The sequence below is a fragment of the Ranitomeya variabilis genome, chromosome 2 (assembly GCF_051348905.1).
Source record: "Ranitomeya variabilis isolate aRanVar5 chromosome 2, aRanVar5.hap1, whole genome shotgun sequence".
In the NCBI taxonomy this organism is placed as follows: domain Eukaryota; kingdom Metazoa; phylum Chordata; class Amphibia; order Anura; family Dendrobatidae; genus Ranitomeya; species Ranitomeya variabilis.
In genome coordinates this window covers 527,949,110-527,968,354 of record NC_135233.1, presented here as the reverse complement: position 1 = coordinate 527,968,354, position 19,245 = coordinate 527,949,110, and the positions used below count along the sequence as shown (strand labels likewise).

The following is a 19,245-nucleotide window of genomic DNA, read 5'->3' as shown; positions in this document are numbered from 1 at the left end:
ACTAGATAGCAGGAAGACAGAAAGGACACTTTCATGGTCAGCAGAAAACCCTATCAAAACACCATCCAGAAATTCCTTTAAGACTCTAGCATTAACTCATAACACCAGAGTGGCAATTTCCGATCACAAGAGCTTTCCAGACACAGTAACGAAACAGCAGCTGTGAACAGGAACAAAATGCAAAACACACAAGGACAAAAGTCCAACTTAGCTGGGAGTTGTCTAGTAGCAGGAACAAGCACAGAAGGCTTCTGATTACATTGTTGACCGGCAAGAAACTGACAGAGGAGCAAGGTTATATAGCGACTCCCACATCCTGATAGGAGCAGGTGAACAGAGGGGATGATGCACACAAGTTCAATTCCACAAGTGGCCACCGGGGGAGCCCAGAATCCAATTTCACAACAGTATCCTGTATGGTTCCCAGGGTCTGAAAAAGAGGAAACTCTCCTTCAGGCCCTGGGATCCATATTAATGTGTAAAATAAAGAATAAAAATAAAAAATATTTATATACTCACCTCTCCGACGCAGCCTGGACCTTACCGATGTAACCGGCAGCTTCCGTTCCTAAGAATGAGCGCTTGAAAGACCTTAGATGACGTCGCGGCCTGTGATTGGTCGCGTGAGCGGTCACGTGACCGCCACGCGACCAATCACAAGCCGCGACGTCATCTAAGGTCTTTCAAGCGCTCATTCTTAGGAACGGAAGCTGCCGGTTACATCGGTAAGGTCCAGGCTGCGTCGGAGAGGTGAGTATATCAATATTTTTTATTTTTATTCTTTATTTTACACATTAATATCGATCCCGATACCGATTCCCGATATCACAAAAGTATCGGATCTCGGTATTGGAATTCCGATACAGCAAATATCGGCCGATACCCGATACTTGCGCTATCGGAATGCTCAACACTACTCACCACATGTCTAGATAAGTTCCTTGGGGGGGTCTAGTTTCCAAAATGGGGTCACTTGTGGGGGGTTTCTACTGTTTAGGCACATCAGGGGCTCTGCAAACACAACGTGATGCCCGCAGACCATTCCATCAAAGTCTGCATTTCAAAACGTCATGTAATAATTATAGGGGATAACTCAGGAGACTCTTTGCGTGGAACAAGACAACTACAGGACACAGTTTTATAAGAGGTAAAGTCTATATTATCACACGGTGATTCAAACAGGTGCAGAGAGAAACTCAAGTCCACAACACTTGGTGCAAATAATAAACGCAGCTTAGCAGTCTATAGGAAACTTCAGAACAAAATGCAATCAAGCAGAAAGTCTATGAAGCACAGTTATTCTTGAGGATACTTGACACGAATAAATCCTTGTCTTAGTCCAGACACAGATAGATATGCTTATAGGCAGTTCAAATCATATCTTAGCTCAACCAGGGAGAACTGGTTAATAGTCTCAGGTTAATGCAAAGCAGCAGCAGCAACTTACATGTCCAGCAAATGCAGGTGGAAGTAAACACGCGCAGAAGATGAAGGAGGATTACTGGAAACTTTTGTATGCAGCAGGAACTCAGAGCAGAGTAGTAGGATAACTACACAGGTTCACAGGAGCAGGTGTATAGCCAGGGAGTAATCAGAGGTCAGGAGCTGGATGCAAGGCAGAATACTCTAGCACAGACTGAAGGCTGGGGTGGAGTTTTATAGCAGGAAGACACAGTGCACATGAGACCAAAGACGCCATCTTGGAAAAGGGCAGTAATGCACAAAAGGTAAAACATGTTCAGAGTCCTGACATTACTCCCTCCTTAGAAGCGGCCTCAGGACGATCCTGGACCTGGTTTCTCAGGGAATCTCTGATGAAAACGAGAAATCTTCTGTTGGGCATTGATGTTTTCCACAGGTTCCCAAGAGTCTTCCTCAGGGGGATATCCCTGCCATCTTATCAGATATTGGAGCCGATTCCTGCGAATCCTGGAATCAATAATTTCCTCCACCACAAATTGTTCTTGCCCATCAATCACCACAGGCTGCAGAGGCTGCACAATATGTCCCTGGAAGGTATTAGGAGATACAGGCTTTAGTAAAGATACATGAAAAACTGGGTGTACCTTCATAGTCTTAGGCAGCTTCAGCCGGCAGGCCACAGTGCAAACAATACCGTTGATCTTGAAGGGCCAATGAATTTCTGTCCAAGTTTTTGTGAAGGAACGTTTAACTTCAGATTCTTAGTTGCTAACCACACGGAATCTTCTACCTTGAACATGGGTGCAGGTTTACGGAATCTATCAGCCGATCTCTTATAACGTTCTTGAGCTGTGGTCAGGGATTCCTTCAGAACCTCCAGATTTTGTCTCATCGCAGTCAGCCTTTCCTCCACTGCCGGAACAGGAGAATTAATTAGAGACCTAGGTAAAATACACGGATGATAACCCAGATTGGCAAAGAAAGATGTAAATTAAGTGGAGGCGCTCTGAGAATTATTATATGAAAATTCGGCTAACGGCAACAACTCCAACCAATCATCCTGGAGATGGCTGACATAGCATCTTAGATATTGTTCCAGCATCTGGTTGGTATGCTCAGTCTGACCATTTGTCTGGGGATGGTAAGCAGAAGAGAGGCAGACATTAATATTGAGTGCAGAGCAAAACCCCTTCCAGAATCTTGAAGTGAACTGTACTCCACGGTCAGAGATGATCTCATCCGGAACCCCGTGCAACCGAAAGGCATTCTGTATAACCAAGTTCACTGTATCTTTAGCTGAGGGGAGGCCGGTACACAGAACAAAATGAGCAGCTTTAGTCAGGCGATCAACTACCACCATGATTGTATTCATGACCCCTGATGTAGGCAGCTCCACAATAAAGTCCATTGATATAGACCCTCAAGGGCGGGACGGAACAGGTAATGGTTGTAGAAGACCCGTAGGTGCCACATGAGGAGTCTTGTAATGGGCACATACCTCGCAAGAGAGAACATAGTCCTTGGTATCCTTCAGGCAAGTTGGCCACCAGGAGAATCGGCTCAGGAACTCTTGTGCCTTCTGTACCCCCCTGTGACCAGCCATCTTGGAGTCATGTACCAACTTGAGGATCTGCAGACGGATGACCTCCGGGACGTAGATACGTCGATCTCTGAACCACATGCCACCCTTAAAGACAAGATTAATATCCACAGGTGGGTTGGCCAGAAATACATCACCTTCATAGGCCTCCCTGCACTCCTTCCACAAGTCCTGATCGTGGATAACTCCGATGAAATTGGCATCAGATAGAATGGTCTTGGACAAGGCTCCAGATACGGAATCCGCAGCATGGATTTGGGATAAAGCATCAGCCTTCCCATTACGAGAACCTGGACGGTACGAGATAACAAAGTTAAATTGATTTAAAAATAAGTTCCAATGAGCCTGACGAGGAGAAAGACATCTAGCAGATCTAAGGAACTCTAGATTGCGATGGTCAGTTAGCACTATGATCTGTTGTGCAGCTCCTTGCAGATGATGCCTCCATTCTTTGAAAGCCGCAATAATAGCCAGCAATTCCTTGTCTCCCACATCGTAATTCTTCTCTGCTGAGGTTAGTCTACGGGAAAAGAAAGCACAAGGATGTAGCAGACCCTTCTCTCCAGTTCTTTGGGAGAGAATAGCCCCCAAAGCATTATCAGAAGCGTCCACCTCCACATTGAAAGGAAGTGTTGGATCTGGGTGTATCAACAACGGTGCTGATGTGAAACAGATCTTAAGCCGATCAAAAGCTTCTTGAGCCTGTGATCACCACTTAAAGGGCTTTTCCTTCTTTGTCAAGGAAGTAATGGGACGGACAATATCAGAAAAATTTCAAATGAAGCGTCTGTAGAAATGTGCAAAACCAATAAAACGTTGGACCTCCTTAACGTTCTTGGGTACCGGCCAGTCAAGGATAGCCTGAATCTTACCAGATTCCATGTTCAGCCCCTGGGGAGAGATGATATAACCTAAGAACTGTAATCTCAGAACGATGGAACTCGCATTCCTCTGGCTTAATATACAGATGGTTCTCTTTCAGACGTCTTAAAACAGTTTTGACATGTTCTTCATGTTCCTGTAAAGAGTCAGAAAAGATTAGTATATTGTCCAAATAGATCACCACAAACTGGTCCAACAAATCTCTGAAAATGTCATTAGCAAGGTGTTGAAATGTTGCAGGGGCGTTACAAAGCCCGAAGGGCATCACAAGATATTCAAAGTGTCCATAACGGCATCTGAATGCTGTCTTCCACTCATCCTCTGGACGAATACGCACCAAATTATAAGCCCCACGAAGATCCAGTTTAGAGAACACCTTAGCATGGCGGACTCTTTCCAGTAATTCGGGAATCAGAGGCAAAGGGTAACGGTTTCGTACGGTTACCTTATTGAGTTCTCGATAGTCAGCACAGGGTCTCAGGGTCCCATCCTTCTTCTTTACAAAAAAGATAGGTGCCCCTGCTGGTGAGGAAGAAGGACGTATGAAGCCTTTGGCCAGATTTTCATCAATATAATATTTTAAGGCTTGAAGCTCAGGTGCCGCCAAAGGGTATACGTTACCAAAAGGAATGGCTGCCCCGGGAAGCAGCTCAATGGGACAGTCATAATGCCTGTGTGGAGGAAGCTGATCTGCATTCTTCTTGTCACAGATGTCAGAGAACTCTTTATAAGCTGGAGGTAAAGAAAATACCTGTACATGTGGTTCCGTAGTTGTGGACTCAGGGACAGCTTCTGTTAATGCTGAGTTGCTCCTTGTTGGAAAGATAATCTCCTTGGTCTCCCAGTTGATAATTGGGTTCTGAGAATGCAACCAAGGAATGCCTAAAATCACAGGAAAATGAGGTGAAGAAATTAGCAAGAAAGAAAGTTGCTCCTGATGATTAGGCTCCAACAAAATTTCAAGGGGTACGGTCTCCTGATCCACAGGCCCAGAGATTAAAGGTGACCTATACACTGTTTCCATGGTAATTGGAGAGGCTCTTTGCTGAATTTTAATACCATGTTCCTTGGCAAATGCGACATCCATGAAATTACCACCTGCACCAGAGTCAATCATAGCTGAACTGGAAATCCACTGTCCTGAACACAGGATCTTAATAGGGAGAGAACAGTGAGAGTTCTTTTCCTTAAGCTCCTTGGGAGGTGAAGTCATAGAAAGTGAATGGAATACAGAGTTTAAAGGCAGGCTACATTCAGAGATGTCAGATTCATCATCACAGTTGTCATACTCCCCTATTGCTGCTAGCACCTTGTTAGGCCGTCTAGGACACTTAGGACAATTGATCAAGTGGCCAGTCTGGCCGCAGTAGAAACATAGACTTTCACGAAGGCGATGCTCCCGGCGCTCATTGATCTCGCGCCTCTGAACGGAATCAATTTGCATGGGCACCTCCTCTACCTCCTGAGAGGTTTTACCTGCAGGCTCTTTGGAAGGAAGGGAAAAGTTAGAAACACGGTTATATGCAGCAAATTTCTCCTGCCTACGCTCAGTAAGGCAAATGTCTATGCGCACACAATGCTGTATAAATGTCTCTAGCTCTTGTGGTGACTCAGAGCGGGCTAGTTCATCTTTTATAATACTAGACAGACCCCTTTTAAAATAGGCAATTGTGCATAACTGTCCCAATTGGTATCTACCGCCAATCTCCTGAATTCAGTGGCATACTCAATAACAGAACGTTTAGCCTGGCGTAAAGACAACAAAGCAGATTCAGCGGTTGCACGGCGATTAGGGTCATCAAACATTAATGCCACAGTGGCCAAGAAATCATCCAAGTCATTTAACCGTGGGTCACGAGACTCAATCATCGGATTCGCCCAGGCGAGCGCTCGTGAGGTCAGTAGCATTATTACACACAATACTTTGGATCTATCAGTAGGAAAATGGTCAGCATGCACATCAAAATATAGCGTACATTGATTCACAAAGCCACGAAATTTGTCGCGATCACCATTAAATCTTAATGGGGGCAACTTAGGTGGGCTAGCTAGTGGCGGTTGCCCAGAGGGTAAAGTCACTTGTGCAGCTATTTGCGTGTTTATGTCCTGATAAGCTCGTCCATACTGGGACTCTATGCCAGCAGGTTTGTTTTCCTGGGCTGCCATGCGGTTGCTCAAGTCTTGCAAAGTCTGTCCAAACACTTGTTGATTGAGTTCAAAACTTCCAAACTTCTTTTGCAGACCTTCCACATCTTTCTTGTTATGACCCCAATGGCGAGGGTCTCAGAGGAACGTGGAAGTCTGCAGAATACAAAAATCCAGCTCATAGGGCAGTGGTAACTGGGTTGACCAAATATCTACTCCTAACGCCAACACTAGAAGTAGCCGGGGATCATTCCTACGATGATTCTAGATGACACGCTCCAGCCGGAGAATCTAGCTACCCCTAGTAGAGGAAAACAAAGACCTTTCTTGCCTCCAGAGAAGGGAACCCCAAAGCTGGATAGAAGCCCCCCACAAATAATAACGGTGAGGTAAGAGGAAATGACAAACACAGAAATGAACCAGGTTTAGCACAGAGAGGCCCGCTTACTGATAGCAGAATAAAGAAAGGTAACTTATATGGTCAACAAAAACCCTATCAAAATCCACACTGGAAATTCAAGAACCCCCGAACCGACTAACGGTCCGGGGGGAGAACACCAGCCCCCTAGAGCTTCCAGCAAAGGTCAGGATATAGATTTGGAACAAGCTGGACAAAAATACAAAACCAAAATAAATAGCAAAAAGCAAAAGGCAGACTTAGCTGATATAACTGGAACCAGGATCAGTAGACAAGAGCACAGCAGACTAGCTCTGATAACTACGTTGCCAGGCATAGAACTGAAGGTCCAGGGAGCTTATATAGCAACACCCCTAACTAACGACCCAGGTGCGGATAAAAGGAATGACAGAAAAACCAGAGTCAAAAAACTAGTAACCACTAGAGGGAGCAAAAAGCAAATTCACAACACTTTCTGCAGTGATCTAATTATGGAAACACCTGCTCTAATCTGCTTTCTGCAGTCATTGTTCCAGCAGTCTCCTTTTTTTTTTTTAGGCTAGAGTATCCTGTAATAATTATAGGGGATTGTTATGGTTCTGGTGGTTAGGAACACATGAACTGACCAAATAAGTAAACCAAAAATAGGACAAGCTCTGGGAATGTGGGAACTCTACTGACCGCAATCCTGATCCTATCAACAAACACTATAGGCAGCCGTGGAGCGTACCTAACTCGGCCTAGACGCCTCTTCACAGCCTGAGAAACTAGCTACCCCTAGAGAGAAACAAAGCCTCACTTGCCTCAGAGAAATTTTCCCCAAAGTGAGAGCAGCCCCCACAAATAATGACGGTGAGTTAAGAGGAAAACACAAACATAGAAATGAAAATAGGTTTTAGCAAATGAGGCCCGCTAATAACTAAATAGTCAGAAGATAGCAAGGAATCTGTGCGGTCAGTATAAAATACTACAAAAATTATCCACGCAGAGAATACAAAAAGACCCCCACACCGATTCACGATGTGGGGTCACTTGTGGGGAGCTCCAATGTTTAGGCACACAGGGGCTCTCCAAATGCGAAATGGTGTCCGCTAAAGGTTGGAGCCAATTTTTCATTGAAAAAGTCAAATGGTGCTCCTTCCCTTCCGAGCCCTGTTGTGCGCCCAAACAGTGGTTCCCCCCCATATGGTGTATCGACGTACCTAGGACATATTGTACAATAACTTTTGGGTTCCAGTTTCTCTTTTTACCCTTGGGAAAATAAAAAAATTGTTGCTAAAAGATAATTTTTGTGACTAAAAAGTTAAATGTTCATTTTTTCCTTCCATGTTGCTTCTGCTGCTGTGAAGCACCTGAAGGGTTAATAAACTTTTTGAATGTGATTTTAAGCACCTTGAGGGGTGCAGTTTTTAGAATGGTGTCACTTTTGGGTATTTTCAGATTTTCAGCCATATAGACCCTTTAAACTGACTTTAAATGTGAGGTGGTTCCTAAAAAAAATGGTGTTGTAAATTTCGTTGTAAAAATGAGAAATCGCTGGTCAAATTTTAACCCTTATAACTTCCTAGCAAAAAAAAATTTTGTTTCCAAAATTGTGCTGATGTAAAGTAGACATGTAGGTAATGTTATTTATTAACTATTTTGTATCACATAACTCTCTCGTTTAACAGAATAAAAATTAAAAATTTGAAAATTGCGAAATTTTCAAATTTTTCGCTAAATTTCCATTTTTTTCACAAATAAATGCAAAAATTATCGACCTAAATTTACCACTAACATGAAGCCCAATATGTCATGAAAAACAATCTCAGAACCGCTAGGATCCGTTAAAGCGTTCCTGAGTTATTACCTCATAAAAGGGACACTGGTCAGAATTGCAAAAAACGGCCAGGTCATTAAGGTCAAAATAGGCTGGGTCATGAAGGGGTTAAGATTCGTAATTTGTGGGAAAACATTCACACAGATTCAATGATTCTCTCATTTACTGACTCATGTATTCAATAATTTATTCATTTGTTTATGCTGCTTATATGGCACCAACATTTCTGAGTGTGGGACAGAGATCGTCATAGCTCACATTAATTCTCATGGGGCTTATAATGTACATTCTCAAATATCTGGGGGCAATTTTATAAGATGTCAGTTAACCCATCAGTATGTTGTTTTTTTTAGAGGAAATCTGAAGGGATCCAGAGTATTTTGAGTAAACCATGCAAATGATGCCGTTGATTGGATTCAAACACGAGACCTCAGCACTGCATTAAGCCATTGATCAAGTAATCTAATAATCTGCAAAACCAGCCAGCGTCCATATGGACAGGTGAAGAATTAATGGAATGTTGAATGCAAATGGTAAATGAACACATTTATGTTGTAGAGAACAATCTGTTTTTTTTCCTTTGGGTCTGTAATAAAATGCACATTAATCACTCAGAATTTTAAGATCGGCTTTGTTGTGTTTATCTAAATGAGTGACCGGAGTAAGGAACAATTAAATTCTTGTTTTAGTTTCATAGACCAAACATTTGCTTTTTAAATATAAGCTTTCTGAAGTCTAGCAGGTGTTGGTAGAAAATGAAAACTCTCTGGTGAATGAGCTGAATCTGGCTGATTTTCATTGTACTCTCTACTTGACCTTGATAGAGCTCTCAGAACTGAATCCAGAAGCAAAATAATGCACTCCCCCACACTCCTGTCCTTCACCTCAAGAATTAAAACTTTGAGAAAGAGAAAAAATCTAACACAGAAAAGTAATCATCAGTGTGACTCACATTTGGTTTTAGATACTACAGTATTTGTTAGGTCAATTCCTGTTACTATGCCCCAAATGCACTGATCGGTCTTATTTACACCGTCTTTACCAATTACAAATGCCTTAAAAATCCTGCTCATAGCATAAAGATACACTGCGTGAGAATAGTTGTGCATGCCAGTCTTAATGTAGGGGTCGCTGGAGTAAGATGAGCCTAATTCATTAAGATTTGTATGCATGTTACAACTGATGTGCGCCTCAACCAAAAACGTTACTCTAGTCAAAGAGTGGAGTACACATGCTGGTGTAATTACGCCACCAAAGAAGCATTATTGTAAGTAATTTGCCAGTGAAGCTTTATTACATCCTGTTCCACCCCAGCTCTACCCGCTTTGGTGAAGCCTGCCAAGGAGGGTGTAAAAACATCAAAAGTCACACATTTGTTTTTGCAACTTTGGGTTTCGCTAAAATTTTGCAACATTTCAAGGCATTTTACAACACAATTATTTTGTGAACACCTTGATGAATCAGGGATGTTTTTAAATAATAAGACTGTGCATACTCACCATCTCTAACTACTGTGTATCCACTGTGGTAGATTGTATAGTGCAGCGGGGTTGGTGCAGTATGACAGACAGGCAGTGATCCAGGAAAGTTCAAAGCAAAGTCTCATTTAATGGTCAGCGTACTCACAAATGCGAAAACAAATAGTATCCTCTAAATTGCAGCCGGGAAACAAGGCTGCTGTGGGCGACTGCACTGCCATGTACTCTGAGGGGTTCGAGGGGTGCCAGGCCTTTTGGCTCCGCTTGGCTCCATGTTGATTCACACAGGCTGAAGCTTTGGCAGAACCTCATCCTCTGCAGGTTTGCAAAACAAGACTGACACACCCAACCCTTTGCTGCAGGGATTTTACAAGGAACCTGTGGTCATGGGCCACTTGTAAGACCTGGCCGGCAGGAAATGGAAAGCCCCACTACCATCCTGTAGTCCGCTTCAAAAATAAAAGCCCATGGCGGGTTTTCTTAAGTCTGCCTTGGGCAAATAACTTGCCCAAGACCAATTCTTACTTTTATTTTGCACTGCAATCACAGCTATGCCTGTGACTGCAATGCTCTCTTGCGGCATCAATATGCTTCTGTGCGCATCCTGGGGGACACATAGCGACACTCGCATATAACACCGGTCACTACCTCACAATTCCAACAAGGCAAGAAATGATGTTTGAAGTGTTCTGTGCTTCAGACCATGGAGCACAAATGTTCTGTTTTGGAGAAACAAAGCTTTGTATGACACCTAAATTCATTGTATCGTAAAGCTATGTTACCACAATGAGAATTTGGTAAATTTTTGATGTTGCAGATTTTCTTCAGCATTTCTGTACCTATTAGGTAAATTAGTTTATTAGCATTTTTTTCATTGTGTTTTTAGTGCGTTTTTTTACATGCATTTTTATCACATTTTTGAAGCTGTTTCTTTTCTCTCTTTTTTGTATGTCAAGTTTTAAATAAAGCTGCTTTGTTTTTAACCACTTCACTACCTTTGACATACCCATACATCATGGTTGAATAGGGGTTCCTGAGCTTTCATGTAGGGTACGTCATGGTGATCGTGCGCAGGACAGGAACTGTGCCTGTGCGATCACCATCAGGAGCTCAGCTGAAGTTATAGCCTAAACCTGGCTGTTACTGTCAGAAGCAGTGCCTGCACCTCCTCAAGCTGTTTAACACCCTAAATGCTGTGACTGATATTAATCGCAACATTTACTGGGATAGGAAAGGGAAGGAGATCCCTCTCCCTTCTGGTTGGAGTCCCTGCGACATCATTGTGAGGACCCTATCATTGTCATGGGAACTCTAAGGCTAGTTTCACACTAGCGTTAACTGCAATACGTCGCAAATGCGTCGTTTTGCCGAAAATACGCATCCAGCAAAAGTTCTTGCTGGATACGTTTTTTCGTCATAGACTAATATTAGCGACGCATTTGCGACGCATTTGTGACGCATCGCCAAACGTCGCGTCCGTTTTGCGACGCTTGGGCGTGTGGTAGCGGACCGTCGGGAGAAAAAAACGTTTTTTGCTCCCGACGGTCCACTTTTTCCGACCGCGCATGCGCGGCCGGAACTCCGCCCCCACCTCCCCGCACTTCCCCGCACCTCACAATGGGGCAGCGGATGCGTGGGAAAAATGCATCCGCTGCCCCCGTTGTGCAGCGGAGACCACCCTAGCGTCGGGAACGTCGGCCCGACGCACAGCGACGGGTTGTTCCCGAAGCTAGTGTGAAACTAGCCTAAGTCGTCATGACGACCCCTAGGTCAGCCATCTACAGCAAGCCTGTTAGACCTTGCCAGGAGTCAGTGTAATGCTGACAGGTATACTTCAATGCAATGCATTATACCGACGATAAGACTAATAAACGTTAAAGTCCCATAGAGATGCTAAGTAAAAAAGTAAATAAAAAGTTTCAAATAAGTGTCAAAATATTTTATTATAAATACATATAAAAAAAATGAAAATAATATTATACTAATAAATAGGTATATTTATTTGAAAACAAAAATAAACGAAAACATGTACACATTTTTTGATATTGCCATGGCTGGAACAACCTGACCTATAAAACTATCACACTACTTAACCTGTTCAACGAAGACCTTAAAAAAATGGCAAAAAACCTGTGCTTTTTCACCATACTGCCAAATAAAAAGTGGAATAAAATGCGATCAAAAAATTAAATAGAAAGAAAAATAGTATTGCTGAAAATGCCACCTTGTCCTGCAAAAAAATAAGCTGCCATACCGCTTCTTCAGCAGGGAATTAAAAGAGCTGCAGCTACTTTTTTCTATAACGCATTTTTTATTGTGTGAAAGCAGCAAAATATAAAAAGATATGAAAAAAAGTGTTATTGCTGTAATTGTACTGACCCAAAGAATAAAGCTGCGTCAGCACTTTACCACTTGCAGAATGGCATAAAAAGGAACAAAAAACAATTCCTGAATTGTTGGTGCTAGTTCATTCTGCCTCCTAAAAATCAGACTAGAAAGTAATCATAAAGTGTCATGTGACAATAGTACCAATAAAAATGTCAACTTGTCCTGCAAAAAACACAGGCTCACATGACTCTGTCAGCAGGAATATAGAAAAATTATAGCTCTCAAAATATAGAGATGTAAGTTTTTGCAAAAAAAGAGCTGTTTAGTGTATGATAGCAGCCAAACATAAAAAAAATATAAATCTGGTATCGTTGTAATCGCACCGACACGCAGAATAGAGTTGTTTAATCACTTATACCGCACGAGGAATGGTGTAGAAAATAAATAAAACCAATTCTTCACCTGCAGTTGATTTGTTCATTCTGTCTCCCAAAGATCCCAGTAAGGCTCAGTTCACATTTATCCTTCACTTTACGCTGAGTGCTTACACTGGGGTTTCCATGTAAATCTCTGAATTACATGATTCAGATGAAACCACCTATGGATCATTCCCTATGAGGCAGACGGAGTCACTGTGGACGCCATTTTGCCTATCATCCGGCAATGTCTGTCTTTTTAAGCGGGTATAAAAGTGCGGTCGGCCACAGTTTTGTGCACTTCTGAAAAGGAGATGACTAAACAAAGGCCAGAAGGAGTCCATAGTAACACTACTTCCTCATTATTGTGAATGCATCCTTTGAGGGTTTCATCTGTATCGCGTCATTTGGAGATATTATGCACTTCTGAAAAGAAGGAGACCACTGAGCAAAGGCCAGAAGGAGTCCAGAGTAATGCTACTGCCTCATTATTGTGAATGCATCCTTTGAGGGTTTCATCTGAATCACATCATTCGGAGATTTGCACTGTGGCGGAAAAATAGTTTTTAACCACATATAGGGTATTGGTGTACTCAGGAAAACTTTGCTTAACAAATTTTATGGTCCATTTTCTCTTATTTTCTGTTAGAAAAAAATAGAAAAATTTTGGCCAAAGCAACATTTTAATTTTCCAATGAGTCCAATGTTATAAATTTTATGAATCACCTGACGGTTAAAGGGAACCTGTCACCAGTTTTGGCTGATATGAGATGCGGCTACCGCCTTTCAGGGCTTATATAGAGCATTCTATAATGCTGTATATAAGCCCCAACCCGACCTGTAAGGCTGGTTTCACATTTGCGTTTTTTGCCGCTGCGTTTTAGCTCAAAAAAGCATGCTTTTTTCCCTATATTTAACATTAAAAACGCATGCGTTTTTTTGTATGCGTTTTGCCGCGTTTGACGACGCATGCGTCTTTTCTATGCTTGCGTTTTGTTGCAGAAATGCAACATGTAGTAATTTCTAGAGGCGTTTATTTGCCGCAAAAAAACGTATTGCTGTCTATGTAAATGCATGCGTTTTTAAGCACATGCGTTTGGTTGCGTTTTAAACGCATGCGTTTCAATAGAAAAAAACAAGAATACACACTGATAAGCCACCCCCCACCATCAAGGTGATAAAGGGATCCAAACCCTAACCCTACCCCTAACCCTACCCCTAACCCTACCCCTAACCCTAAAGCCGGTAATTCAATTGCCGGCTTTTCATTTCTCCTGCCTAAACCCGACATGATATGAGACATGGTTTATATATAGTAAACCATGTCATATCCCCCTTTTTTTGCATATTCCACACTACTAATGTTAGTAGTGTGTAGGTGCAAAATTTCGGAGCTGTAGCTATTAAATTTAAGGGTTAAATCACGGAAAAAATTGGCGTGGGCTCTAGTGCAATTTTCTCCGCCAGAGTGGTAAAGCCAGTGACTGAGGGCAGATATTAATAGCCTGGAGAGGGTCCACGGTTATTGCCCCCCCCTGGCTAAAAACATCTGCCCCCAGCCACCCCAGAAAAGGCACATCTGGAAGATGCGCCTATTCTGGCACTTGGCCACTCTCTTCCCATTCCCGTGTAGCGGTGGGATATGGGGTAATGAAGGGTTAATGTCACCTTGCTATTGTAAGGTGACATTAAGCCAGATTAATAATGGAGAGGCGTCAATTATGACACCTATCCATTATTAATCCAATTGTATGAAATGGTTAAAAAAAAACACACACACAATATTGCAAAGTATTTTAATGAAATAAACACACAGGTTGTTGTAATATTTTATTGCTCTCTCAATCCACCTGAAGACACTCGTTCTGTAACAAATTAAAAATAATAAACCAACAATATACATACCTTTCGTAGATCTGTAGCGTCCCACGATGTAAATCCATCTGAAGGGGTTAAAATATTTTACAGGCAGGAGCTCTACTATAATGCAGCTGTGCTCCTGCCTGTAAACCCCGGGGAATGAAGGTAATGTAGGTCAATGACCTATAGTTACCTTCAGTCGCGGTGATGCACCCTCTGCTGGATGTCCTCATATGACCTCGAGCCTGGGAACTTTTTTGAGAGCAATAAAATATTACAACAACCTGTGTGTTTATTTCATTAAAATACTTTGCAATATTGTGTGTGTGTTTTTTTAACCATTTCATACAATTGGATTAATAATGGATAGGTGTCATAATTGACGCCTCTCCATTATTAATCTGGCTTAATGTCACCTTACAATAGCAAGGTGACATTAACCCTTCATTACCCCATATCCCACCGCTACACGGGAATGGGAAGAGAGTGGCCAAGTGCCAGAATAGGCGCATCTTCCAGATGTACCTTTTCTGGGGTGGCTGGGGGCAGATGTTTTTAGCCAGGGGGGGCCAATAACCGTGGACCCTCTCCAGGCTATTAATATCTGCCCTCAGTCACTGGCTTTACCACTCTGGAGGAGAAAATTGCGCGGGAGCCCACGCCAATTTTTTCTGCGATTTAACCCTTAAATTTAATAGCTACAGCGCTGAAATTTTGCACATACACACTACTAACATTAGTAGTGTGGAATATGCAAAAAAAGGGGGATATGACATGGTTTACTGTATGTAAACCATGTCTCATATCATGTCGGGTTTAGGCAGGAGAAATGAAAAGCCGGCAATCAGCTTTTCTGCTATATCGCGCTGAAGTAAATATATATATATATATATATATATATATATATATATATATATATATATATATATATAAAACGAAACCCGATTTTGCCAAAAGTCAGCGACTTTTGAAATTGGCCGATCTGTTTCGCTCAACCCTAATTTTGATGATTGGCAGCTGTCATACACTTCTCAGCATGCGTTTCAAAAACGCAAACGCAGGAAAAAACGCATGTAAACGCGTCAAAACGCCGCTTTTTTTTATGGTGTCACTTGTGGGGGGTTTTCACTGTTTAGGCACATCAGCCAATTTTGCACTCCAAAAGTTTAATAATGCGCCTTCCTGCCAAGTCCAGGTGCAGCACGGTGGCTTAGTGGATCGCACTGTTGCCTTGCAGCGCTGGGGTCCTGGGTGCAAATTCCACCAAAGACAACATCTGCAATCAGTTTGTATGTTCTCCCCGTGTTTGCGTGGATTTCCTTCGGTTACTCCGGTTTCCTCCCACACTCCAAAGACTTACTGATAGGGAATCTAGATTGTGAGCCCCATTGGGGACAGCGATAATAATGTCTGTAAATAGTGCTGTATAAGAAATGCATAATAATAATAATAATAATAATAATAATAATAAGCCCTGCCGTGCACCTAAACAGTAGTTTTTCACCACATATGGGGTATCAGTGTACTCAGGAGAAATTGCACAACAAATTATATTGTCCATTTTCTCCTGTTATCCTTGTAAAAATGCAAAATTTGTGGCTAAATCAATATTTTTGTTGGAAAAAGTAAATTTTTTTTTTTTTCCTTCTATATTGCTTTAATTCCAGTGAAGCCCCTAAAAGGTAAATAATCTTCTTGAATGTAGTTTTGAGCACTTGGTGGGGTGTATTTTTTTAATTGACCCACTTTTGGGTATTTTCTGTCATATTGGCTCCTCAAAGTCACTTTAAATGTGACGTGGTCCCTAAAATGAGTTTTTCATATTTTTTTGGAAGAATGAGAAATTGCTGATAAAATGTTAACTCTTCTAGCTTCCAAACAAAATAAATTATCTTTCAGAAATGATGCTGATGTGAATTAGACATGAGGGAAATGTTATCTATTTTATGTGATGTAACTCTGTGGTTTAAGGGCATGAAAATTGAAAGCTTGAAAATTGCTAAATTTTCATCAAAATGTTTTAAATTTTCATAAATAAATGCAAATCATCATATCAACAAAAATGTACTACTTCCATAAAGTGCAACGTGTCATGACAAAACACTCTCAGAATTACTGGGATATGTTGGAAAAATATTTAGAATTGAGAGAATGTGGGATATGATGAAAATTGGGATATATTGAAGTGTTCCAGAGTTATTACCTCATAATGTGACAATTGTTAGAATTGAATAAAAATTGGCCTGGTCAGGAAGGTGAAAACAGTGTGGGGTGAAGGAGTTAATACTTGGTATTTTGCTTTGACAAAATTTAATTGATACAGTCATGTGCTGATTACATGCATTTTAGAGCGTCTCTACAGCAGAAATGCAGTAAAAATACGTGCTTTTCTTACCTGTGCATTCAATGCAAGTCTATGGGGAAAACATGCTGTACTAATCAGCGTACTTGTAAGATAAATTGATATGTTGTCGATTTCAAACACGGATCACAGTCAGTTTATGCTGTGGAGAAAAATTAGCACAAAGGTCATGAGATTTCTATAAATTCCATCCACTTTGCTGGAACTTTAAGACACTGCAGTTATTGATCAGGTAAAATACACTGAGTCAAAGTCATTGTGGGAATAAATGTCAACAAGAGCAATAAATACTGATATAAAAGATGACATTAATAATTAGCAGTAATGTTGCTAAAACATTGCATACACTTTATTAAGCAAAGAATAACACCTAATTGCCACACTTTTTTTTTTCTTTTTTAAAAATACATATTTTAACAATAAAAAACAGAAAAAAAAATTCAGTCATAAGAACTCTGATTTTCAGAATTTTCTTTTTATAACATGGCACAAAGATATAATTTTCTGGTAATAAGATATATTTTTTTCCTGTATAAGTTGATTATATAATTTATAATATTTTCCTTAGAAACTGTAATTCCCCTGCCAAGCTCCTAGCAACCCTGGCTGTCATGGTCATATGCATCGATAAAGGGCAAGGGAGCGGGAAAGTTTGTAGAAAAAGCCAAAGAATCATGGAGATTGGACATAATAAGCCTGCATTGGAGCTGTACAAAAACAGTTGAAGATTTTTAATTAAAACTGAGTGTTTTTATAGTCTTGGATGATTAGATTAGATTCATATTCTTTAAAAAGTGTTTGGTGTTTGCCTCGCGTAATAGTATAAGGCCCCAAAAAACACGTCAACCAAGAAATGAAATTCATATAATTTGTACACATTTCAAAACGACAATAAGGTCATATTTTGATTTGTGGATATGGGAAAATGGTATGAGTTATTGCGTTAGTAAGTATATTGTAAATTGCAAAATGTATAGATATTTATGTATTTTTTAAGTACATCGCTTTTCCTCTCCTTATTTCGTAGCAATTCATTCGCAGCACCAATGCATGTAAAGATAATTTAGCAGTGACTCTTATTGTATTCAACATATCAAGAGGCAACATTTTTAAAATTTTGTAAAAGAAAAAAAGAAAAATAACATTATCATGCATTATGTTACATAATTAAAAAAAAGATTAATTAAGAAATTCTCTTAACTTTTAAGCTAGCAATTTAAATCACATTCAGTATATATTTTATTTTGTATATTTTTTATTTGTTATATTCTCCAACTTTACTACATATAAAATAAAATACATACCTTTTGTTTTTTTGTTATTTTTTTTACTTGAAATATGCAAATATTTAAGATTATGTAATAACTTCTCCCAAAAAATATAATTATTTGTAGCAATTTCAATATATATATTTTTTGCAATTTGAGCATTTTGTAGCTAAATTTGGATAATAAAAAAATAATTATTGATTTAGATAATTGCTCAAGAAAATGTGTGAAAATTAGTTTGATTTTGCAATTTTTTATTGTATTTTAATGTTATTTTTTTATAATTAAAGTTATTATTAATTATTAAAATCAGCTGTTTAAATGATTATATACTTTATGCTTCAAAATTTATCTCTATATATTTATTTGTATGTAACAGTTCTAAAGAAAATATACTCACTTGTACATACTGTAGATATTGCACATAAATGGATACCAGGCATCAGTATTGCGAAGTATTTATTTTTTTCCCTAACCCCCCCCCCAACTGATGTCATGATTGTAGCATTTAACTAATTTCTATCATGGGAACTCCACTGTTGATCCATTATAAATGATCCTGCACCCACTCTGTTTTTGTTAGTTCCTGTTTAGCTTTGATTAATTGTACTAAGAAATACTCACATTGCAGTCATGGGATACTACAGCCATGCAAAAACAGTAAGCTGTTGTGATGTCCCTTTGGGTCACAAGAATTCATACATCTTTTTGCTCCCAAAAACAAGACTTTTTATTCTGTCTTCACATAGGAATATCTATGCAATACAGAAAGGAATACAAATTAATTATAATGATCACCTCTACAAGTTAGTTTGGCATCTGCAGAATTCAGGATAAAAAAGCAATTTAAGAATAAGTGTGGACCCGGATGGAGTGCTTCATTTAGTATTTCTCCATTTGAGACGAGAAGTTTTGACCTACATGTTACTTGCGATAATGATGAGACGATAGCCATTACCCATAACATCATGAAATTGTTTGATATTGTCTGGATCATTTTGATAGACTGCAGCTATGGAAAAACAGAAGAAGTACTTTACCGACTGAGGGAAAGATCTTTTTCACCAATTCCAAAGTGGATTTTGAAAACAAATTCTTGGCTTGTAACATGAAAGGATAGGTGTGGAATGTTATCTGGAAGAACAAGGTCCTTCCTTAATCACTAAAAATATTTGACTTCCTTTTGTATTTAACTCCTTCCATTGTGTTCTTTTTAACATCAACCGTAATTCCATGTTGTGTATCAAAATACTCTGGCAAGGCAAGGA

The 19,245-nt window shown here is 40.2% G+C and overlaps 1 long non-coding RNA gene across 1 annotated transcript in view; it reads right to left on the bottom strand.

Moving 5' to 3' along the window:
* The window catches only part of LOC143806978 (uncharacterized), a 144,945-nt gene extending 125,969 nt beyond the window's left edge, over nucleotides 1-18,976 (bottom strand). The window contains exons 1-3 of the long non-coding RNA XR_013221604.1: nucleotides 18,899-18,976; nucleotides 18,602-18,732; nucleotides 16,743-16,851 (exon numbers count right to left, since the gene is read on the bottom strand). This is a non-coding gene — a long non-coding RNA (uncharacterized LOC143806978). The remainder of the gene's footprint in view (nucleotides 1-16,742; nucleotides 16,852-18,601; nucleotides 18,733-18,898) is intronic.
* Between the last annotated feature and the right edge of the window lie 269 nt (nucleotides 18,977-19,245).